The following is a 25,107-nucleotide window of genomic DNA, read 5'->3' as shown; positions in this document are numbered from 1 at the left end:
CTCATAACCTGAGTTTCTCAGGCTTTGATGAGAAAGTTTTCCAATATTTCATTAAGTTTTTTAAAATATGTTAGCCGTGTTCAAAATATAAACAAACAAAAACATAAAAATGATTGTATAATTTAATATAAAAAGTTACAACTTTTTTGATCATATTTAAAGTACATGTCTACCCAAGTTAAAGAACATTATCGATAGCACCAACTGATGGCAGGGCGAGAGCAGCAGGACTAATCACTGACGATGGCCAGAAAATTGGTTGAAAACATTATAGGAGTTTTGTAGGCAGTTTAAGAAATTGTTTTTGTTGTTTTGACAGTTTTACTTAGTTCTTATTACTAAATATCATGGATATAAATGTATCAAAAAATTTGATTTACTTGTTTCTTAATAACATGTTAAAAAAAAAATATATATATATAATATTAAAGTGCTTTCAGGCATAAGCCGAACATCAGTAATGTTTAAATTTTTCATTTTTTATGCAATAGATATCATGATACGTTAAAATTTATAGATAAAAAAAAAATTATTTTTTTTAACTTTTTTTGAGCACAGTACTTTAACTGCTGACTCCTTAACTCCTTTTTTTGAGCACAGTATTTTAACTCCTGACTCCTTAACTCCTTTTTTTGAGTATAGTACTGTATTAACATAAAGATAATATTAGAATTTCCTTTAATATACTAACGTTTTAAATTTTTAAATGAAAATTTTGTTTAACGTATCATGTTATCTATTATGTAAATCTAAAATAATAAAATTTAAAAAGAAAACATTACTGAAGATGAAGATGGGCTTATGCCTGAAAGCGCTGTAATGAAAAAAAAGTAAGGTAAGAATGTTCTTTGATTCTGTACTTTGTGGAGTGGCTGAATAAGTTTTATATTATATAATTAGCTAGATTTTACATACAGTGGTGATATGGACTATAAAAAATTTCATTTAAACAAATTAATATATATATATATATATATTTATAAATAATCTGACTGTCAGAATACCAAATTTACAAGTAAAAGATAAACTAGGTCATTATAATTTCATTCTCATTGTAGACACATAAAGCAAAGTCTAATCGACTATAATTACTTTTCATTAGTTATAATGCTTGTGTGTGTGTGTGTGTGTGTGTGTGTGTGTGCAGTTTCTTGATTCATTGTTATTCTTCTTGTTTTGTAAATATAATTATAGATTGGGCAAAAAGAGGCCTTTAGTGCCTCTTTTTTCCAAAAGAACTAAAATTCATTCGTTTATAAAAACAGTTTTATAATTTTTTACATCATAATCTTAAAAATGTTTTTCATTATATAAAACTTTACAATTTGATTTTAAATTACTTAAAGGGACTAATATAAAGAGAATTCATTTTTTAATCATTAGGGATCCACGATTACATTTTCAAAAAAAAATTGTTTTCTGGCAAATATGATTTATTTTAAGAAAAATCATGTGGATTTAGTTAATAAAATGCATGTAACCTCCCTTTTTTATTTCAAAAAGATTAATTATAATCAAAAAAAGGTATGCGCATCTCTTTAGTAATACTGAAGATTTATTTCTACTGAAGTAGTAGTTGTCTGGTGTGTGTTTGTATACTACATGTGTATTGTTTAATTAAAAAATTTGCCTTTTAAAATTAATACTGTTCTTTTGCACCCGTTTTTAATAAATTTGTTTTTTCAGACGAGTAGTTTGTTATCACGTGACTAAAGTGGTTGTAATTTGTACATTGTAGTTTTTTGCTTTATTCCTCTAAATAAACACCATGTTGCTGGCAGACAGGATGCTTTTTTATTTTATATCGCTGACAGTTATAGAAAAGTGTAAAAATTATGTTTAAGTAAAAATTCTCAACTTGCGATAGACTCAAAAAAGTAAGTCAAATTGTGTGGGATAGCGGTTAAAACGTTTCAACTGAATTAAATAAAAAGTATTTGCGAGAAAGTTAGGGAATGCTATAACAGAATTTTTTTATCTGTTGTATGAAGTTAAAGATCGTTATAGTAATTTATAGAAAATTGTATATTTTATCGCTAATATTTTCATTATTATTGCTAATAATAATAATAATAATAATAAATTATGTTAATAATATATTATTAATGTTTGGTTAAAATCTTCAGTTCTTGAAGATCTTAATCAAAATTACTGTAAAGGAGAAGCCACTGATTTAACCAGTGACCCTATTGTAAAGATGTAGTTTTGTGAAAAGTAGTCTCGCTTGTTTTGTATTGAATTTAACAAATTGTACTGTACAATAAAACCGAGCTAACAAAATGGAATCAAGAGTTCCATCCTAGTAAAGGCAATTACTTTTACACGGATTTGAATACTAGATAGTCGATACCGATGTTTTTTGGTGGCTGGCTTTTAATTAACCACACATCTCAAAACCGTTGACCTGAGGATGTACAAGACTACAGGAAGATGATGTATATGAATTTAAATGAATCGTACATTCATTTCATACATATCATCCTCCGAAGTAATACCTTACAGTGATTCCAGAGGCTAAACAGAAAAAAAATCAGTACAGTTGAAGTTAGAAGCATTACTAAGACAGTTGTATCATGAGTAGGTGTAGAGCATGTTTGTTTCCTGCGGAAGGGTGCACAATAACCGAGATCATCTCGGTCTGTGTGAGTGACTAGTGTTTTATCGATTGTTTTACAACTCATTTTCTGTAAAACAAAATGGCACCAACCATTAGAAATTCAGAATTATCACTTAAGCAGTTAAATAGAAAATTTTGTTCTGTATACTGCAGCCAGTCACTGAAATTTAATGAGATCACTTTTTACTTTTCAAATTATAAAGGTTTCTTTCTTGGCTACCATATATATATATGTTTTCTGCATATTAGTAAGGAAACTTCCTGCTAAATATTAAACAAAAAATTAAAAAAAAAACATTCAGTTATAATTGTTCTACAAAATGGTAAAATGCTTAAAAGTCAAGTAAAAACTGGATCTCACTTTGGTAGCCCGATTAAACTCTTACAAAAAATTAATTATGGTATTTACCATGTACAAAGTTATTAAAAAATATGCAGTTTTTACACATATACATATTAAAATATTTAAATTACAGACAGTCTAAATTAAAAAAAGAAAAGAAGCTAAATGTTTATCAGAGATAATAAATACACTATTTAGGCACTAACTGAAAGGATTTTTCTTAAAACCGGTACCATAAATTATTATATTATCCGTAACTGGTTTGGGAAGCAGATGCGTCATATTCTTAAAAGATTTACGGTTTCATATTATGTTTTCTGTTTTAAAAATGAATAATTATTATAAATTATCGTTATAAAATTTGAATTACAATCTGTTAGAGTATTGTGTACACCTATCGATCAGATTTACATTTCACATTCGAGCTATGTAAATGCTTTTCGTTTCACATAACATTTTGAAATTCTAGCGTTTGACTTAATGCATTTGAATAGGTACCCTCCACCTTAAAACTTAATAAAACTGTTGTTAAATGAACGAATGAATTTTCTCAAATATGAATAACAAATGCGCTTTGTAATCGTCTCAAAAATTCTATATATTTAAATTAAACTTTGAAAAAATAAAAATGAAACTGTTTCTTAAATTTAAACAATTTAATTATTTAAAATAATAAATAATTTAATTTATTAAATAAATATTTAATCGTTTTAATTATATTAAAATCTTTTTTTTTGTCTTTTATATTAAACCTATTTTATATTTTTGTTTTCTGGATAATTATTTTATTTTTATTTAACTAGGTGTGAATTTATTAAGAATCTGTATGTATGTACCATTATTATACTTTCCTCTCTTTATCCGCGATACTGTTCAATCTCTCTTTTATTTTATTTGTTATACAATATTGGTTATCAGCAGTGTATTGTGTCGGTTCAATCGAAAAAGAACCTGTAGATTTTTCACCAAGAATAATATACATAATTATGATATGTTATAATTCTGGACCTGGTAAAAGCTAAGTTCAAAGTGCTGATAGAATCGGATTGTGTAATAAATATTATTGTAAAGTACGGTAAAAAATATATTTATAAAAGAGTGTAGTATATTTATGTTACGTGTATTATAGTAAAATAGTTTTTATCGACGATTAATGGAAATGCAATTTTATCTTTTACTTTTTTATAATCGTGTACATAATTCGCGATAAAGTGATACTGTATAATGATTTTTATGTCGTAGTTAATTCGCTCGGTAGTTATTAGGAAAAAGTATAGAAAGAATCCGACCTGACCTTGATAGTTCATCTGGTACTAGCGTGACGTAGAACGTGGATTAATCGTCGTCTAGTCTACGTAATGTATACTGGAAAAATAAAATACTGTAATATTCTTGAAAATCAAAAAAAAGAGAAGAGAGGATTTAAACGTTTTCAGTATTCTAACGCGTACTAAATGCCGGTGGTGATTCTTGACGAAGGATATAATATTATAATGCGCTCTAATATTTCATCGCATTAACATCAGTTGTTATACGTTAAAAAAATAATATTTACAAAGTTTTATATGTTACGAAGACTTTAAAAAGAAGTTTATATTTATAAGATACTTAAAAAAAAGGGAAAAAGCCCGCTGTTTGATCCAAATCAATTTTTTTCTTTTACAGTGTGAAATCATACCGTTTACAAAATCGATTGATTTTTATTATTAAGATATATGTTCTGTTTTTGACGCGTATTTCAACCGAACGATTAAATAGACGAAATGGTAAATAAAAAAGTGGCGGAAATCGGGTCCGAAATCTAGTAAACCGGCTACCCACTACCGACCGTCATAGTAGACTTATCATTGTAAGTTTTCTCCGCATTATTTTAATGGAAAACATTTTAAACGAAAAAATTATTTTTGCCGAAAGAGTATTAGGAAATGCTTTCGTTTGTATCTTCCCGGCTGAACTCATTTCTGCTATATTATTAAAACGAAAGGAAAGTATATAGTTCGGTCTAAAATTTTGATGTCGGATTTTTTGCGAACGTCGATGTTTCACGACCCCGTGAACCCAAAAGACAAACCCACCGGGTTGGTCTGTCGGTTATCTCGTCATCGCAAACAGCGATGTGGAAGTCGAGAGTTCCAACGTTCAAATCCTAGTAAAGGCAGAGTTACTTTTATACTAGATCGTGGATACCGGTGTTCTTTGGAAGTCGGGTCTCAATTAACCGCACATCTCAGGAACGGTCGGACTGAGACTGTACAAGACTACACGTCATTTATACTCGTACATATCATCCTCTGAAGTGATACCTTACAGTGGTTCCGGAGGCTTAAGAAGGCGTCCAAAAGACAAAAAAAACCAAAAATTTCCGGAAGTTTTATGTACGTGTCTGTCGGTCTGTCTTTTTGATTAATAATACCGGAATGGCTCGATATAAATTTTTAGAAAATGACTTAAAAAACTTCTATATATGGGCTTTGACGGCATTAAATTTCGGACAAAATTAAAAAAAGGGAAGGGTAGTTTTTATTATCTTTACTTCCTTGTACGAAGTATTGTAATCTCAAATAATGTCGATTTTCAGATTTAAACGAAAATATCCATTTTGACCAACCCTGAATCCATTTTGACTATTTTCGGCGTGGCGACTACGTACATATGTATCTCGCGTAACTCAAAAACGATTAGCCGTAGAATGTTGAAATTTTGGATTTAGGATTGTTGTAACCTCTAGTTGTGCATCTCCCTTTTTGATTGCAATCGACCGATCCAAAAGCGTCCAAAAAAGCCCAAAATATTCTTTTACTTAACTGCATTTATAAGCTCTCATCTAGATCTTTTCAACGATATATCATAAGTGTTACTTTTCATCGGTTCTACAGTTATAGCCAAATAAAATTTGAATTAATGATATATTTGGATCGTAGAAGGGGAAGGCACATCGGTTCGAATCAGACTTTATCTCCTTTCCTTTTTTAAACTATTTTTTTTTTGTTAATTTAAATATATTAATGTATTAATAATTATCGACCTCTGATTGTAAAAGAATTACGATAAATAATAATTCAATAATAAATTAGGAAAAAATATCCCAAGTTGTTAATGAAATAAAATTTATTAACTTTTCATTTAAAACAAAAAATGTATATATGTATTTAATAGGCGTACAAGTAAGTCATATGATGTCCATACCAGATTTTTAATTTTTGATTTTATGTACAGGAGTCGTAGAAAATATAACTTATTTAAAATTCTAAAGTTATTAAGTAAATCGGATTTAAGAATGGCGGATATTCAACATTATTTTTAAACGGTTTTGCCTTCGTATTTCGAAAACCCCGTCGACCAAAAAAGTTGAAATTTAGCACAAATGACTTTTAGACCTCAACGGATTAGGGAGCATCACGGCACCCGTATTTTTAAAAATACATTCTTACCCCCTCGGGCAATAGCTACGTATACAAGATATCCCGATGTTGCTAAACTTAAGGGACCGATTCAGGGTATCGAAATAAACAAAGTTTCTTGTAGAAAATGTCCTGTCTTGCTTCTTTTTCCGTCTGGTCGAAATCTTTTGAATAAAAATTTTTTACGTCTTAACTACAGTTAGAAATATTTTAATGAAATTTGGTGCTAATACACCCACCCAACACCTATTGTAAAAAAAATAAGCTTGATAACTTTACTTTGAAAATTAAAAAATGGCAGACAACAATTTTTTAATCGTTAATAGTTGCGTAAATATTAGTTTAATATATAATTTTTTGTTATCATTATTGCTTGGTATTACTTCGTTATAATGGAAAAATCTATGCATCCAAGTCATTACATCTCCTTTAAAATATTTTCGTGAAAAAATTTTAATTATTTTAAAAACTAAGAGTAAAAAAATTTTCCTTTATTCCAAACAGCGTTAGCTCACGCTCGATAGCCTCTTTACGTTGTGTCCTTTATTCATTTTCTTACTTTTACTAATATGCAGGTTTCTACCTCTGTGTTTTTAGCGAACGTTTTTTCCCCCATATAATAGCGTTTTTTGTTGGCCCATCAGTATTTTAAATTTAAAAAAGTAAAATAAAATGGTTAAATTGAACATTAAACGGTCACGAACTCTTTTTTTCCGTAGGACCTTTCAAAACTAAGTAGCAACACTCTTTTTAGAGGAGTTACCGGTAGTACTGTTGACATTCGCAAAGATTTTTACCCGGAGGTTATGTATACCTTTGTTTGTCAATTATGTTGAAGAAGAATTCAGTATACTAAAACACGATTAGGGCGTGATTAACGGTAATTCCTCCGCCCTTATAGACATCACCTATTAATAATGCAGAACAATATGTTAAAAAACCTAGAAAATTCATAATATTGTCGTGTATCTACCGACATTTTCAAGAAAACACTTTCTGTTCCGATGCCAAAACTATCGTGCAAAATAGGTAAACGGATCAAATAATAACAAGCCAGGCGTATACAAATTAAATTACCGCCACGATTACATTAAAAAATACATCGGACAAACGGGATGTGTATACACTCGTCGATACGAGTACTGTTTTCAGTCACACCGTCAAATTGTGTGAATCATCTCGCGGAAACAAGAGAGTACATACAAGTATATAAATCATAGCATGTTAATTTTTCATATCGCACGTAAAAAAAAAAACTAGATCTAAACGTATTTGAATGCGTGCAATTTATCTATTAACGTACGAAATACGATTGATAAATTGAAATGTTTTCAGATTTCTTACTTAAGGGTTTCCTTACCTTTTCGAGACGGGTTTTATCGATAATCAGTCGGTAAAGAAAGGTTCTTTAGAGAAAAGTTCTTCCAGGGTTTTGAAAGCGAATCGTTTAGTATTAAATAATTTTAAAGTGTTGTCGCGTTTCGTCAATCTGTTCAACAAAAGTAAAATAAAAAAAGGTTTATGTTTAAACAAATAATAATAAAGTTGACCTTATTAAATATTAATACTTATTTAGCTTTTCTTTAAAATTTTAACTCTTTGAAATGGCGTCAAATGAAGGATTTTTTAAGTTATTCATTGTAGTAAAACTAATTTTCTTTTGCCTGTATTATGTACAACTGATACTTAGTTGCTTTCTCTGGCGGTAATGATGTTCGTTATAATATGTACAACCGGTCCTTATGGTATGTCAACTTATAGAACTGTGTTGATGCGTGTAAGTTTTTATATTCGACCGGATGAAGAAGGCAACGGGAAACTGCTCATTCTTATGTTACTTAGTAAGACTGGAGCGTAGGATGTTCGTTATTTTTGAAAATTGCTGGTTTTTTAAGCGGCTTTATCGTACAATTATTTTTAATTTGAATGCTTCCTTCTTAAAGTCAAAATTAAAAAAAATATAATGAATTTTTTATTGTGATTTTTTTTAACGGTTTTTTTTAGTATAATTTTTTTAGCCTCTCTCCATTATTTGACATATATATTTTTACAAACACAGGATGATATTAGAGGGTGAAAACGGCTTCGTATTTCAAAACTGAGGGATTCTAGAAGGCAGAAACAAATGTTGATCTAAATTTTTACAAAACTATTACAAAAATTGAAAATTAAAATGGTGTGTTTTGAATGAAATCTTTGTCGGTCATCTCGGATCCGCCATATTTATCAAGCTGTTTTTTTTTTTTAAATAAGAAGAGTGACATACGGTAAATGACTTTTATAATATTTTACGAGAAAAACGATGGTGAAAACTGTCTCTTGATAAACGCTTTCTTTTTTAAGTAACAAGCAATCAAATTTGCAAACACGAAAATATCGCGGTGATAATAAAAGGAGCTGAAACGCCTCGAAGTGACTTTTTTTATTTCGTATTACTTTCAGAATTACAACCGGTAATAAACTTTAAATAGTTAATGTTGGAATTAATGGCCTTGAACACTATTAATAACAGTCTTCACGATAATAAAATATGTAATATCTATACCCGATAATTTGTAACATTATACAAATTAAATAGTCGGATTGATATTATTTTATTTAATCCTCACAATTTTTAATTTTAAAATTTAGTTAAATATTTTCGGTCCTAAATTACTTAATACAATAAATTTTTTTTGGAAAACAATTAAAACGATTTAAAAAATATGTGACAAATTCAGATTAGTAAATCGGCTGTTACTTTACAACAAAGCGAGTTATTAAATTCTCATTTTGACTTCTTACTTCAAAATACAAGCACTGTATTCGATCGTCTCAAATTAATTACGTATTGGAAAATTAAGTTGTAACGTGTTGAAATATTTGTTCTCTAATGCAGATTATTATCTTCGTTTATTCGTTTAGTTTTATTAAATAATAATAGCGGATCCTTTAAGTGAAATTGTTGTTGACGTACGGGTACGTAATAGAGAACAACGGTCCTTACAAGAGGTGTATGAATTATTTAATAACTTCAAAACAGACAACCAATAAGTAAACCGACTTTGACCGAGACGCATTACGATTTAAAGAAACCGTTACTGCAAGAAATTGTCCTTGCATCAGGAGACCAAAAACTCCCACTTATGACGCAAAGTCATTAGGTGTTTTGCATACATTTATTGCAGGTGACACGTTTAAACATTTTTTTTTGTAATGGCTCGATTTAACAGATATCTCGGGTACGGATCCCGTAAATAAAATTTAGAAATTAAAGTTTCTTCGCTCTTTTTCTCTGTTGTCATCCGCAGATTGGTTTGCGACGAGTTTCTAGAGCCTTTTCTCTTGAGCTGTTTTATTGTTCTTAGTTTGAGCAATTTATATCATCGGTGATCTTTCTTATGTTCGTCAGTCTATCCTTTTCTCTTTGTGGTCTTCTTTCAATCATCTCTTCAATAAAGAGATAAATATTGTAACGCGCGAGTCAAACCCGCTACCTCCCTCAAAGGTATTTTTCTGACCGCGGCCACCCACAAAGGGGTTTTTGTGGCCCGCGGAGTCGGTTACAACCTAACTTCTTAAGTAAATCGTATCGATTAATTAATTATATTTTTTAAGCGACGCTAAAAGATGTTGCGAAAAAATCCAAAAAAGTTTCCGTAATTACTTAAAAATAGTGTGTATTGAGATACGCCTTTTTCGCTTAGATGTCAGTTTAGGCCTGTAAATGAACATATTTTTATATTCGATTAAAATATTGTACTTAATCGCGCTCCCCAGGCCATTACAGATTAGAAATATTGGCCCGAAGATGAAAAAAAGGTTTATGACCCCGTGTAATAACTCCGAATAACGTAATCTAAACGTCAACATTTTTGTTAACTTATTTGTTTATAGATCGGTGAATAAAATTAACACAAAAATGATAATTTTTTTGAATAATCGACCTAAAATGGTTGTATAGCAGAAATTCTTTTATTACAACTTTTTCAATGACAATCCCTGATGGTAGTTTCGTACAAGAAAATAAAATGGTTTTGTAAGTACTTAAAATGTACTTAAACAGTTTTGACATTAAGCATTTAAATGCTTAATTCATATTTTTTAATTTTATCTCAAAAGATCGTATTACAAATTGAAATCGGAAACAAAATTTTGGAAATAAGATATTTTTTAACTTACGTCAAAAATGAGGGTTTCAATTCATATTACAACATATTTTAATTTTTATAATAACGAGAAACGACTTCTCTTCCGGATCTGTACATCTATCTTAGTACAGTTATCTTTTTTGTTTTTCTGTTTAGCCTCCGAAATCATTGTAAGGTATTACTTCACAAAATGAATGAGGATGACATGTATAAGTGTAAGTGAAGTGTAGTCTTGTACAGTCTCAGGTCAACCGTTCCTTTCGAACTGAGAATGTACAAGACTACACTTCATTTACACTCATACATCCTCATTCATCCTCTGAAGAATTATCTAAACGGTAGTTACCGGAGGCTAAACAGGAAAAAGAAAGAAAGAAAAGGTCAACTGTTCCTGAAATGTGTGGTTAATTGAGCCCCGACCACCAAAGAACATCGGTATCCACGATCTAGTATTCAAATCCATATAAAAGTGACTAACGTTTCTTAGATTTGAACCTTACAACTTTCGACTTCGAAATTAACTGATTTGGGATGACGAGTTCACCACTACAGCAACCCGGTGGGTCGTAGTTCAGATATCTAGATTTATATATTGTACTTAAGAATGTGGGATGGAATTTTTTTAAACGTTTATTATTTCGTTTTCTTTCTTCTGCGGTTTCAAAATCGACAAAAAAGCTGCATACGCTTCGCAAATTGAACTTGAATCTACACGTGGTTGTTTAAGTGTTAAATTAAATTTTTCATAAAAATTTCTTATATAGGAACCGAGTGATCCTTTATATTTTTCTAATCGTTAACACTTTTAAATATACTGTACATTTAAAAAACCTTATCTTTAATATTACGTAAAGAGGAAGAGGGTTTTTGTTTGTTGGGGATAAACAAAAAAACTACTCGATCAATCGCAACCAAATTTTTACCTGTGTTTCATGGCATAACTGAGAAGATTTTTAGATATATTTCACGTCGAAAAATCTCGAAGCACCAACCGATCGATTGCTTTCAAATTTTCAGATACATTCGTATTATACCACGGAAGGTTTGAAGCCACAGAACGAGACCGTAGCTCCCTTGAAGGTTAAAATATTAAAATTATTCATTATTTCTTCACCCTCTCCCACCGCCAAGTGGGCGAACTTGTAAATTAAAGATATTCATTAAAGAAAAAAAGAGCTTAATACTTTTACTTCATTATTTCATTTCTGCCTCCATACCAAAGAAATAAGGAGTTTTTCGTCAAAGGTGTGTGTGTACTTTAGTTGCCATAGTTACTATTATTCTATCTTTTGTAATCGAGTTTCTTTTTCAAGTTTCTATAAAGCCTCAATACTATAATTATTATTTATCAGTATTATTTTCACACGACCATGAGGATAACGAACAGTGCGGGGATCCAGGGGGCGGAGTCCTCTGGGTCGATGGGAATGGCGACCGAAGCGAGCTGTGCGTCCATGGGGTACGTCCCTTGGTCTCGAGGAGCCCTTGAGTCGGGCTCCGGGATTCACCTGCGTTGATCTGACCGAGTCCCGAGGGTCCAGGTTCTGGCTAGACGGGCCGTCTAGTTAAATAATAAAAAAGCTTATTAAATATCTAAAAAATACCATATCCGAAACCGTACAAATAGGTAACGTTAGATAAATGTATAACCGAAACAAAAAAAAAAAAATAGCATAAATAAGATCTTAAAATAAAAGTAAAAAAATTGATGTGGACACCATATGACTTCCTTATACGCCTGTTAAATTACATATACACATTATTTAAAACGAAAAGTACATGTTTTTATTTCATTAATAACTTCTGAGATATTTTTTATTATTATTGAACTACTATTTATTGTAAAAATATTTTTACAATCGGAGGTTAATAATTATTAATAAATCTATATATTTAAATTAAAAAAAGGAGATGAAGTCGGATTTTAACCGATGTGCCTTCCCCTTGTAAGATGCAACTATTTCATTGATTAACATTTTATTTGGCTGTAACTCTGGAACAAATAAAAACAAGTACCGCTTATGATATATCGTTGAAAAGCTCTCGATGAGGGCTTATTACTGCAGTTAAGAAAATTGGATTTTGGGCTTTTTGTACACTTCTGGTTCAGTCAATTGCAATGAAAAGGGAAGGTGCACAACTAGATGTTACAACAGTCCTAAATTCAAAATTTCAGCATCCTACGTCTAATCGTTTTTGAGTTATGCGAGATACATAAGTACGTACAGATGTCACGTCGAAACTAGTCAAAATGGATTCAGGGATGGTCAAAATGGATATTTCTAATGAAATCTGAAAACCGAAATTTTTCGCGATCACAATACTTCCTTTACTTCTTACAAGGAAGTATCTGGGTGTACAGGCCCTCATCTGTTTACAGAAAAAATCGCAACAGTGCTAATGAAGGTGTAGAGACCAATAACTATATCTGTCGTTTATGCGATAACTAGCTTAAACTATAGAAACAAGAATCAAAGTAAAATATCAATCGGGCAACAATAAAACTTAAAGAAAAGTAAAAATAATTAAAAGAGCTCAATTAAGAGCGAGATAAGATTAAAAGGGCTGTTATATATGAATGCACCGCAAAAAATGCAGTTGTTATCCAAAATAATTCTTGTAGTTCTTTAACATATCGCAAATATGAAGAGGTAATTTAAGAGGATGGGAGATTTCTACTTTGTGGGGTCAAAAATAAATCGATTTTTTTTACACATTTTCTGAAGTTGTATATACTTTCAAGAAATACCTCTGTAAATTTTCAGGTTTAAACTCGTAATATTTGCGAAGTTATAACGAGTCGGAGTATTTGAGACGTAGGTAGAATTTCGAATCGCTGTGGAGTGACCTGGCGTCTCAAGGTCTCTCTGCTCCTTATCGTTTAGGTTTGCAGTTGCCTAGTCATTCCAAAACCTTTTTCTATTATGAACAGAATACATTCCAAAGTGTAGTATTATACCCGCATTACATTACAATGGTTTATTACAGTTTATTGCATTGCAGTCTATTTATGACAGTGGTGTGACACGTTTCCAGATTTTTATTTCGGTAAATATATTTTTTATTTATTTCAGTTTCTGAAATTTTAGTAGCGAAAGACGCTCGTTAAGAATTTTTGCTTATTTTCTATTTTTTATGGTGTTTGTTAGTGCAAAAGGAAAAATAGGAAGTAAAACAATAAAAACAGTTATTAATTATTCTTATTTTTTTATTCTTAAATTATTAAGAATAATAATAATAAAAATGTCGAAGTCGATGTAGGTAACATGCAGTGATGTCGGATTATACAATTGATGGTTAATATACTGAAAATTCAGTCTAAAGCAGAAAAAGTCGTTGGATTCATGATCAGTGAAATTTGTGATCGAGACCCTTGATTTTTATACGCCTTTTTCTCGAAACAATTTTTTTTGGAACCGGAGGTAGTACTCAGCACCTACCAAATTATCAAATTGCCATACTTCTGGATTTAAAATGTTCAGCGACGTCGTCTGCATGTTAAAAAAGTAGAATGAAAGAAAACCATAAAAACTTCTTTTTTATTTACGATAAAAAGTTTAAAAATGTTGAGAAAAAGATTTTTTGGTTTAAGTAACCGCAATTCAGCCAAAAATTATTTTTTACTTTCCCGTCTTGCGCCATAGAAGAGCCACAGCTGTAAAAGGGAAAATATAATCGGTCCAATTTGGGCATTTGCGTTTTACACCGGATCTTGACGTTTTGACACCTAAGGAACTCAAAAAACCGGATGGAAATTTTCCGAATATTCGTATGTACGTGTGTGTGTTCGGTGTCGTACTCTAAATCACCTTATATGTGCAGAACTACTGGACCGATTTTGACCAAACTTGGGGTCAGGTTACTTCTATATATGGGGCATTGATGCCGTTAAATTTTCAACTTAAAAGGTCAAGGGGGTAAGGCCACCCTTACTTTTTGTTGAGGACCTTGTAGAGCAAGGTCACTCTCAACATCTCAAGATTTCTCCTAATTAAGATCTTATTTTTCTTATGCACACATATTAATTAAAAATGAATATTTCCAAATCGTACTCCCACCCAAACATTCTGTAAACTATTGTTTAAATGGGTATACTGCGTCAATAGTACCCCCTGTCACCACAAGGAGCGCTAGTGCAACACTGACGTGCTAAATTAAGTTGGGTGATGGGAAAGTCCTACAGCTGTGTTGTCAATTTTTTTTAATTTCACGTAATTTCTTCAATAATTATCTGTTTCACCATCCACCATCATGTTTGGCAATATCCCTACTTTGACCAGCTCTACTTATCTTTTCTCGTTTAAAAACTTGATACATTTTTTTTATATATATTTAATTACGTACACAAAATTAATTTATTTTTATTATTTTTTAAATAATTTTTTGAAATCGCCTGTTTTCGAGGCATACAAGGTAGAAACTCCTTTGTACTTACGCTCCAAAGCCGCATAACACACGTACGCACTTACACACAATAAACAAGAATATATGGCCTATGTTGAGACGGAAATTTCATCTTTCACATATCTGTCCATCTCTTGTATCCATGTAGTGGATCTTATATCCGATTCTTAACCGACAGATCACGACTTTATCCTAAGTGGATGACGTGTGGTTCATTTTTTAAATCCATTTTTTTCTAATTTTTCGAAGAGTGCAGGTTTCCATTTAAAAATCGATTCTTACCTTATTATACCGGTAAATCGGCTTGTAGTAGGAACAATTTTCTCTCTTAAATAAAAATCTTTTGGGACGTTTTTTATTACACGTCGATCAAAGTCATCATCAGTTGCAGTATTCTTTTGTTCAGGACGTTTTGACCTGGTCTAGGTAGTACTTTCATTATACCGTCGAGCCTTCTTTCGTATACGTTTAGTTTGCGAAATTTTTTAATAACTTGACGTTTTTTCGGTACACTTGTTAAGAGGAAAACGAAAAGATTCTTGTTTAGCTTCTTATTCGTAATACTTAATTACAATTCGATCATTTCCAACCGTACAACAATAATTTTACTACCTTTTCGTCCAGTCGACATCGCACATAAAATCTAAAACGATTACGTAAAATACGACAATTTTTATTCAGCATAATAAAACTTAATACGAAAAGTATTGCATACTAATAGAAGGTCAATGATCGGACCTATGTTAAAAGGACGTCACATATGATAGGTTGGCGCATGCGCTGTAGCCCCCTCTGTACCACCTTTCTGTACCTCCCACTTGATTATGACTCAGTAATAATCCGTTGTGCGTGTTACGATAAGTGGATTCACAACCGATAAGTAGTTCACATTTATTCCGCTTATGATGTTAAATTGATCGCGCTATACATCGTGTCTGTGCACCCGAGATATCGATAACGTGTTACACAATTAAAAAAAGAAATTGCTTTTAAATTACCTGTTAAATACTGCATTATTTGAATTAGCTGTTGTGAATGTACGTTTCTTTTTTTTCTTTTTTTAAGAAGTTAAATACGGGTCATTTGTTCTAACAGTTGTAGGCAAACTGTCTTTAAGTATAGAGTTTCTCCCACAAATAACAATCATCCTCTACGACACGCTTATTAATATGATGAAGAGTGGGGAATGTAGTGGTTTCCTTTTCATTGAGTCGATTGTACTGTTTTATATCAATTTGCGCCACGAAATTCAGGTAATGTTAATTATATAGAAAGACCACTCGCATATAAAAGTGATAATTTTGGCATATATTATTGTTTTTTCTACGCTGATTGTGGATAAAAAAAAGTGTGGGTCTACCGTAGTTTTAGAATTATAAACATTTTTGAAATGAAAAATCAAAAAGTACATATTCCAGTAGCGGCGTGTTTTGTATACATTTAAAATCGGCCAGTATAATATTTAAGGGTTAATTAGACGTGGTTGACGAGCAAAGCGAGCGTTAGATTATGTTTTGTTAGGTATTTTCGTTCTAACCCACCGGGTTGGTCTAGTGGTGAACGCGTCTTCCCGAATCAGCTGATTTGGAAGTCGAGAGTTCCAGCGTTCAAGTCCTAGTAAAGCCAGCTATTTTTACACGGACTTATTTTTACACGGAATACTAGATCGTGGACACCGGTGTCCTTTGGTGGTTGGGTTTCAATTAACCACACATCTCAGGTATGGTCGAACTGAGAATGTACAAGACTACACTTCATTTACACTCATACATATCATCCTCGTTTATCCTCTGAAGTATTATCTAAACGGTAGTTACCGGAGGCTCAACAGGAAAAAGAGAGAGAGGTATTTTCGTTCTACCCACCGGGTTGGTCTAGTGGTGAACGCGTCTTCCCGAATCAGCCGATTTGGAAGTCGAGAGTTCCAGCGTTCAAGTCCTAGTAAAGCCAGTTACTTTTACACGGATTTGAATACTAGATCGTGGATACCGTTGTTCTTTGGTGATTGGGTTTCAATTAATCACACATCTCAGGAATGGTCGAACTGAGAATGTACAAGACTACACTTCATTTACACTCATACATATCATCCTCATTCATCCTCTGAAGTAATACCTGAACGGTAATTTCCGGAGGATAAACAGGAAAAAGAAAAAGGTATCGTAATAACTTAATTTTAACTAACTACGTATTAACTATGTAATACTTTGATTTACAACAACGTTCGGTAACCTCGTTTAATCTTAAATCATCAATAAACAACATAAAGGTTTAGCTCTACCTTAGTTTTTAATTGTGACCATGTCTTTGTTGCAATAATGCTGATCATTTTTTTACTTTTTCTTAACATATGAGAAGCGATTAAAAGTCAGTTGTGACACAAACATTAGTATTCAGATAAGTATATTTTTATGTATCTATTCTAATGGAAATGATTCGCATATTTTTTCGTTTTTTCTGTATCACAATTCTGTATTCGTATCGATTCCAAGAATCGATTAAATAGAATAGAATAGTAAATATTTAATACTATTAAATAGTAAATAGAATTACAATTATCGCTTGAGGAGTTGTTTCCAATGAATCCCCTCAATAAAACATACATACATAAAACAATAGTTCAATTATGATATAAATATGACAATATATAAATGCATAAGATAATAATTTATTTGTATAAATTTATACGATTTGAAGAGAGACCAGAAAATTATTTATATAAAGGCACATGGATAGATTCACTTCATAAAAAGTACAAAAGTTCGTAAAACCCTAACAAAAAACAAAAAAATCAAATAATATTACAAGTAAAAGAAAAGAAAAATAAACAGTAACATAATTTGCTTATGAAAGGAATTTAGGCCCTTCATCAGGCATAAAGAAGATGCTCATCACTTACGGATGTTGTCCCATTTAAGGACGTGAAGGCATTTGAGTCGCCGGATATCCTCACTGTTCTCTAGAGGATTCAGCGCTAGATAGCGCTGAATCTTCTAGACAATAATATCAAAGAATCTTGATCGTGCTTATGGGGAGGTTGGATATTATACAACTCAAATGCTTACTGGGCACGGCTGTTTTGGGAAATATCTCTTCCGTTTTGGCCGGAGAAGATCCTCCATTTGTATGTATTGTCCGGCGGTTGATACGGCCGAGCACACTTTATTTTATTGCCCATATTGGACTGAACGCAGAAGAGCTGCTGATATTTGGGGCCTCAATGGCCGATGTATTTCTGGGATTTTTGCTGACTTCGTCTGACATCTGGAGGAAATTTGAGGACTTCGCACGTCTGCTTTTAAGAGAAAAAGATGAGGAAGCCAGGCGAAGAGGCTATTAGGAGCCTTCTGTTTTTTCTTCTGGAAAGGTATTAGATGACTTTTATTGTCGGTTGAATTCAAATGAGTGAATCGTCTTCTTGTTTCTGATTTAGTGTGTGGGGTAAATATCAAGACCGATACCCGGCCTCGTGTCGGGGTCCGAAACGGCATAGCCGGGGCGGGCTCCCCGGCTGCGGGGTTTGAGGCAGGCATACTAAAAGACCGAGACCCGGTCCCTGGGGCGGGGCTGGGGACAGCTTTGCTGGACCTGGCTACTTACCTGGGGATTGGAGGCAGGCAAGCGATAACAGTAATAAAAGATCCGACCGGGGGGGCCGACCTGCCGTGCCGGAATTATAGCCGGTGGGCGGGAAGGCCCCCTTAGAGTATAAGAAAACTCTTCCAGACCGAGTATACTTAAATGGATAACCGGTTTGGGGGGAAAAAAGAAAAAAAAAATCAAAGAATCTAGACAAATCGTTGCATCTGACCTGGGAAAAAGGCCCATCGAGGTAGTTCCACAAAACTAAATAGAAAGTTTGAGGAAGCTTTGCTTTAGCTTATGAAGCGATCCAGGCAGCCAGATTTCGTCAAATATCTGCTGAACAAGAAGGCTGCCGAGCAAAACCTCTTTTCCAGGCAATGGTGGTGATATTCACTACAATATGCGTCTGTTCAACGGCAGAATGCCCACTTTTGAAAGCGAACTAATGATTCGGGATATTTTCTCTCGCTGTAAGTTTGGCCACAGTCTGATAAGAAATAGTTTCTCAGATAACTTCGACAGAATTGGTAAAATACTTATTTGTCTGTAGAAAGACATGTGGAGATTTACCTAGTTTCGGAATCATTATTTGAGACACCTTCCACTCTGACGGGAAGTGTATTGTTCGAAGGATGTCATTGAAAAGGTTGACGGCCTTGAACCAGCATAACTAGCATTTTACGTGTAATCAAGTCTAAGCCAGAAGCCATTGAGCGTTCCCGTTGCTGGACTACCTGCACCACCTTCATCGTTGAAAAGGGCCTAATCGAAAGGCTTAGAGATTTTGGGACGTCCAGCAAGTCAATTATTTCCTCTTCTTAGCATATCCTTCCTCATGTTGGAGAAATGTCTAGCTCGGGTTTTTGCCCATCGTTTCTAACCCACAACGCATCAGACGCTTTCAGCAGAGGAACTGATGATTTTGGTCGCTGAGAATTCCTCACGGCTTTCTGCAGTTTGTACCCGTCCCTGCTCAAGCGGAAAAGATTCTTAAGTCTTTGAACGTTTCATTCCTAATGGTCTTCAGCAGTTTTTTAATCTGCGTGCAGACCTCTTGAACGATGTTTTGTCCTCAGGCCTCCTATATCATTGCCACGTCTGTCAAAGTCGTCTATTTGTAGTAATCACGTCCATCACCTTTCTGTATTCTCTGTGCTTCCCCTTCCCCCAGATATCTTCTAAGGTGTCGATCTCCAGGCTTCTTCCCGCATGACCGAGGACAAATAGTACGTTGCATAATCGATATCATCAGAACACTTCAGTAGGGCAGGTACGATCAGCTCCTGTTCAACCCAGTTTGATATGAGTCCAGTTTGTCCTGTTTTTGTGAAGGACAGGCGACTTTTTTTCTACACCTTAACTTATTTCTTCTTGTATTTTCTTATCGTATTTAAGGTGAGCAGAACAGGCGAGCGGTTAACTATTCTTAATTCAGGTGTATAGAAACGATATGCTTGAAGTGACGTAGAAGTCTAGCAAATCCGGTATCATCGTGGGACTCGGTGGCTAGTATATAGGTTACAATTTTGAGATCGCATTGAGGTGCTAGTTGACAGTACAACTCTTCAACGTTTTTCCTCGAGCGGTTGCAAGTCGAGAGTCCTATGCGGTTTGCTTAGCGTTTCAGTTCTCCCTGCGATAAATCTGGGAACCTTGGATTGCAAAGTACTGGGAGAATTATTCATCCGTGATCGCGTGGCCAGGAGGATAGTAGATCGCATGCAATGTAGTAGGCCCTATCCGATCCAGAATTTCAACTGAGGTTGCCTGAATTTGATCCGTGCTGAATCTAGGGAAATTGCGATTTCTTAAGAAACTTTTAATAAGCACCGGTTATAATCTGATACTTTTATTTAGAAACTTTTATTTCAAAAATATATCAAGTAAACTACTGCACTAAAAATAAACACTGCTGCACGTAAAAATAACAGCGTCAATAGACAATTGAAGACATAATTACGCGAAATAAAAATTCACCGCTCTGTTATTAATCTTTCTTCGTTGAATTTCCTTTTTCCGATTTTTTCTTCTTCAATCTCTACTTCTTTTTCACCTCCTGATGAAGTTGAATTCTTATCCACCCGTAGTATGCATTCATCCCGACAAAAAGTTTCTCGAAATCGGTAATAGTATTTGGGTACGTATCAAGTTCTTGCTCCAAAAAATATTCCCGGGGAAGACGAATGATCAAATGATAAGCGATGAATTTACACGCATTATCGAACCATGTACCCTTCAATATATTCAATTTCATGTGTTCATATTGCAGCGCGCTTTTATACGTTTGCGATGAGCATTCTCGTTTATATAAGTGCGGACACATCGAAATAATAATTGTTCGCATAAAATCTCATACCTTCGTTGCATCATTATTATTATTATTACTCGTTTAACTTTTTTTTGTAATTTAACCTTAACGTTTTATTACGATCTACTGATTACTGAAATAACTATTCAGATAACCGAAATCAGTCTACACAAAAGAAGTATATTTAAGAACGAATAATAAACATTAGATATGGTTTATGTGAAAGAAACCCACGATTATTGATACAAATTCAAAACGTTACCCTCGCCGCCACGGGGGAATATGTAAGTTTAAACAAATTTTTAAATGTAATTACGACATCAGCAAACATAATCTCTAACGCTCGCTTCGCTCGATAACGTTGTTTAATTTAAAACTTACGGTAGACCGACACTTTTTTTATATTTATAATCGGCGCGGTGAAAACAATATATACAAAGATTATTTTGATTACGCGTCGTTTTTCTATATAATTACCCGACTGATATTCTGCCCCACAAGACTCGTCTTCATTATATTCACTACAGGGGCTGGGTACGGGTGTGGATATTCACTACAGGCGCTGGTAATAAACATCGTTACTCTCAGAGAAAGCAAAATAAACCGGTGTACCTCGGTTTCTTTGTCACACCCTTTCTGTGTAAAGCAGTACATCGTAATATTTATATACTATTTCTATTCGATCGGAGAAGTACATTGTTTACAGGAAATTGGAATTTTATTGTATATTTGGTTGCGTTTAAATTGTACATTTATTTATTCTCCTAAGTTAAAAAAAGGCTAAAGTCCATTTACATTTATCTAACGTCCATTTATCTTTAAGACGGATGAATTATGACACTTATTACGTGTGAAAAATGACAAAACGTGCCTGAGATTGGAGTAAAGATCCTTCTGGATAAATATAAAGATTTCACCATTCGGCCACAAAGGTCGGATGGTGTCTAAATATATACGTATTGTTCGACTCGTTGAAATCTTTTATATTTATTCGTTTTTATTCATCGTAATTGCATTATTTAAAAATAATATCGATTAGCCTAATAATACTCCTAAATTAAGTTTCGTGGAAATCCCCGCCGATAGATAGTATTCAATCGTCACTGGTACGTACAAAAAAACTAGTTTTGCTTCAGTTTGGTGTTAGCGTTTGGCTTCGCAGGTTCGCGTAACCTTCTACTTAATTCTCTGTTTATGTATTCAGCAGTGAGAGTGCGTTTATTATAAATATATATTTTTTTTATTTCAATTTTGTACGTGATTTCTACACATATTAGGTAGGAATTCATTGTTATCGTGCCTTATTTAAGGTAGCGTTTTGTTTTTTTAAATCTAAATCCATTTATATTTTCGATGAATCGGTGTGATACGTGTTATTTATTTTAAGTCGTTCAGTTATGGTAAAAATTTTTACTCTGTCTTTTTATAAAACGCTTTTTGAAACTCATTTTTCTTTAGGATTATGTTAATATTTGTACATACATTGAAAATAAACCTACTTATAATGTATATATTCAAAAATATAAATATTTCTCTTTTTCAAAATCGAATCCTTCAGGAACAAACAAAAAATTTAATGCTCTCTATGAGATGTTGTCCCTCTGGCTTTCAGTTGTTAGTCCTCTGAATTAACAAAAGTTGAAATATTGTAATATTAAGTACTTTGTTCATTCGGAATGACTTCTTTCTTCAGGGACCAGAAAAAAATCGATAGCATCCAGGAAGTCAGATCCTCTTATATTCGGAAGTCCTCTAGCCACATCGATTAATAAATAAATAGAAATTATATTATAATATATTATATTCAAAGGCTATTTTTAAATACGCGTTCTCTTTTCCAAAAACGGTGCAAAACCTCGGTCCCTTGCTTCCTCAAGCCCCCTAGTTCCCGTACCCTCTCGATTTATCATATTTATAAAAATGAAATTTGTTTTCATATTTGTAGAAATATTGTCTTATTCTCTTTTTTTTAAATCTTCTATAAGTACCGGTTAAAAAAAATAAAAAGTTGTGTCGTACTTTATTCCCCCTCGGTTCGTAAGTACCTTCACTTCCTCGCTTCCTAATCCCTTAAATTAATTATTCCCTTTCCCCTCCAGGCAACTCCGCCCTCTCATTAAAAAAATAAAAACTATGATAACTAGAAATTTATTTTCAGAATTATTATTCTATGTTTTAAGAAATTTAATTAATTAAATTTAATTAATTAATATCGAAATATTGTATTATACTAACCGTTTTTATTTTTAAAAAAAACTTTGAAGGAAAATGAAAAAATTGATGCATCAAATTGGGGCATCATCCGGCTCTCAAGACTTCATTCGGTTGTGAAAAACTGGTTATCCTCCCAGTTAGCATAAAATCTATATTTGGGAAAATAAATATAACCTTTCTGATACGTGCAGTGCGGCTTTTCATATCTTAGTATTTGGAAAAAACTTGCAAATAAGCTTATTTTATCTCATTTTTATTATTTTTATCAATAGGTTCTTTTTGATGGTGAGTAATATTATCGATTTAATTTTCGTGGGATGGTAATGTTAACGCGTAAATTATTGTTTTTCGTTCTATAAAATATTTCTGAAAGGGTATTTTTCCGATTAAAAAAATATAATTTCATCATTCAGGATTGATTTAAACTCGGTCAAAAACAAGTCGAACAAACCTTTTAGTTGTATTCATAGGCACATCTTGAAATTTCAAACGAAACTATGGCCTTAGGTCTATCCTCCCCCCGTTAAGCGAAACTACGTTTTTGTTATCTAGGCTACTCGCTAAAAAATTTATTCGGAAACAAAATTAGGAAAGAATAAAACTAAGAGATATTATTTGAAAAACAAATTTTTTTGTAGGGAATAATTTTATTAAATTTTGATTAACGATCTTCTGATTATAAAAATTCAAATTGGATATAAAGTAATCACGTCTGCCGAGTTATTCGGTAGAGCGGTTTTGCTATTATCTATATTATATTATACTTGTAGATTTTTAGTGGTGAAAGTTCGGGCGGCCATGTGGAAATTGCGAAGAGGCAGGGAGGCCGACATATTTGGGATGCGGTTTCGAGCCGGGCCTGTATCGGAGAGGAGCGGTGATCTCCCGCCTGCGGAGGAGGTTTTACAGCCTCGCGATGGAAGCACGGCAGCAAGAATGGCACCCCACGACTAAGGGAAGGTCTTTGTATAGATTTATATAGGATGTGGGGGGGATGGTATGCCTCTCCTTCGGTTTTAAAGGTAACGGGAGCCCGAGTGCTCTCCAACCGTGTAAATTTAAACCGATAATTGTTTCGGTTCCGCCTGGCAGCCGATGAGCTGTGCGTCTGCGGGGAGGTCCAGTCGAACGAACCCACGATGTTCGTCCGCTCAGCTCTTGGGAGGGCCAGAACTCAGGCCATCCTGAAACTTAGAGGTGTAGGGAAAAATCGGCCACCACAAGCGGCCGAGTCAGTGTGGCGAGAGCCGCATTGTCGGACCGTGTGGGAGTTCCTTGATGCGGTCGCTTTGTTCAACCGACATCGGTTTACTTAAGGGAAAAGACTCCTACCGCGCTGCTGTAGGAAGCTAACCGAGAAATACGGCTGGCTACTAGCCAGATTAAGGCTCCAAGCGTTTTATTGATCGACAGTTACTTGCTGGCGTTCAGCGGCCTAGGCGCGGCAGCGAATCGCTGTCTTTGACGTGATAAATTAATTATCGATATATGTTTTAGTATTTGACGGGGTACGCCTACCCGTTTTAATGATATATGACAAGCGGGCGGTGGGACATACAATCGAGTGGTGTGTGGTACCACGCCTATTCCGCTCGCGCTTTTAGGTAAGCTCTAGGAGCTAGTTAGGACACCGGTCGCTAAATTGTTTCGAGGCTCAGTAGCCGTTTGCGGCACAAGCATTAGGTCTTATGCTTTACGGTGACCGAATGGGTGGTGGCGGGAGAAATGCCAAGCAAACCGATACTCGTAGATCGATTCTACATTTTTAGCGGATTTAAAAATAAATCGGAAATCGCTACCCGGTCGTGTTTATATACATATGTATAAGATTTTTTCGTCCGCTCTATCGGACGCATATCTTAAACGATTTTGGCAAAACTCGATGAGGTGATTTAAATCTATTGAGAATAAAGTCCTATTGATTTTGAAGCGAGTCGGTTCAAAGGAACCAGAGTTAGAGGCAAAAAACTTGGTTTTCGGGTTCGTTTTCAAGATTAATTAAAACCGGAAATCTTACTGTTGCGACAGAGTTTGTAACGTCATGAAAAAGATTTAAGATCTATTTATAATCCGTTTTTGTAATTTTCCATCGATCATTATCGATA

At 33.5% G+C, this 25,107-nt stretch overlaps 1 protein-coding gene across 9 annotated transcripts in view; it reads left to right on the top strand.

Annotated features, from left to right (window-relative positions):
• The window catches only part of LOC142330182 (uncharacterized), a 235,961-nt gene that overhangs the window by 8,393 nt on the left and 202,461 nt on the right, over positions 1–25,107 (top strand). The window contains exon 1 of one of the 9 annotated variants that reach the window (XR_012757717.1): positions 21,936–22,065. The exons of the other annotated variants lie outside the window; for them this stretch is intronic. The gene's annotated coding sequence lies outside the window, so the exon portion shown is untranslated. Of the gene's footprint in view, positions 1–21,935; positions 22,066–25,107 lie in introns of those variants that run through there. 9 annotated transcript variants of the gene reach the window in all.

The sequence above is a fragment of the Lycorma delicatula genome, chromosome 9 (genome assembly GCF_047948215.1).
Source record: "Lycorma delicatula isolate Av1 chromosome 9, ASM4794821v1, whole genome shotgun sequence".
Lineage (NCBI taxonomy): Eukaryota > Metazoa > Arthropoda > Insecta > Hemiptera > Fulgoridae > Lycorma > Lycorma delicatula.
Note: the sequence above shows the minus strand (reverse complement) of the source record. Positions and strands in the feature narration are given on the sequence as shown.